Below are 1,487 nucleotides of genomic sequence, written 5' to 3'. Positions count from 1 at the left end.
AGAGAGAACAGATGGTGTTCCAGTATAGGGAACAGGGCTGGAAGCTTTAATCATTAAAAGACAACCAACAAGGCAAATGGAGGAAGAGGGAGTAGGAAGACTTATAGTAGGAAAGAGGTCCATTTAGTTTAGGAAAAGAGCATGGTTATGAGTGGGTCCAGGCCTGGCACCAAGAAAACAGAGATTGATGGGACTCTGTAGATTATGGATACATTTATCACAGTAGCTAAGGTTTTGTGCTTTAATTCAAACTAAGGTGGGATGCCTGGTGTGGTAGTGCACACCTGTAATCCTGGCACTGGGAGGTAGAAAAAGAGGAATCGAGAGCTCAGTGACGCCCTTGGTTGTATAGCACATTTGAGGTCAACCTGGACTATACAAGACCCTGTTTTTTAAAAAGTGGGATGTTTGGGATTCCACGGAGGAATTATAAGCTAGGGAGACCTGATGTTACTATCAGACTTCTGCATTGAAGCTGAACTGGGTGATCTGAAGGGACGGGTGGAAATGGAGATTTTTTTTTGAAGTAGGTCAGGCATGAAGGGATCATCGTGACCACCGTCACGGAGCATGCTGCTTTATAGCAGCCTCAGTAGAAACTGGTGCAAATAAATGGGAGAGGACAGTAGAGAGAATGGCTTCCTACTCAAGGTATTGAATCAGGTTGTTGGTCTTTGTATTAAACTTAAGAAAATAAGCTCTGCTTGATCAACAGACATGTATCAGTCTCTTAGATTTCAGGTCAGTCTCTATTCTACACACAAAGGATCCATCAGGGAACACAAAAAACAACTACCTAAGAAAGCATCTGTGAAACCATAGTGTGGAAAGAGTAGAGACCAGGCATTAGAAAAGGCCCGCCACAGACAAGTCTGGCTTATTGCCTGTTACTATAAATAAAGTTTTATTGGCACAAATCCATGTCTGTTCATTCACATAGTGTCTGTGAGTGCTTTTCCGTGCAAGTGGGTGATGCAGTGTGGTCCACAAAGATGAAAGCATGCTTTGGTTGTCCCCTTACAGAAAGTTTGCAAATCTTTATACTTAGGTGATCTATATGTTAATCTTGCCTTCTCCCTTGATCTTTGTTATCTTGGGAAAATGCATTAATGTCTATGACTCACTTTTCCCAATATTAAACAGAAATACTGTTGGCCATGCCACCCACATAGACAAACAGAGAAGACACAGTGAGAGTTTTGGGGTAGGTAGCATGCTTCATGGATGTGCATTGCAAAGATTGTTCTGTTCATTCTAACTTTTCCTACATGGTGTCACAAGTCCCTAATCTACCCGTTTAACCTGATGTTCCACTTTCTAAAAGTATTTTTCTATTACAGCACACTGAGAACTGACTTCTTCAGTCTGGGCCCTCACATATGCCTACCCCATTACCTCTCCATCTTTGAGTTTATTGAAATCTTCCTTGTACATCTTTTCCCAGCTTCTCTTGTTCACATATCCATCATGCCAGGTTGGTGCCTCCC

Source organism: Rattus norvegicus, chromosome 4, assembly GCF_036323735.1.
Source record: "Rattus norvegicus strain BN/NHsdMcwi chromosome 4, GRCr8, whole genome shotgun sequence".
NCBI classification, from domain to species: Eukaryota; Metazoa; Chordata; class Mammalia; order Rodentia; family Muridae; genus Rattus; species Rattus norvegicus.
The sequence above is the reverse complement of the archived record's forward strand: the minus strand, read 5'-3'. Positions refer to the sequence as shown.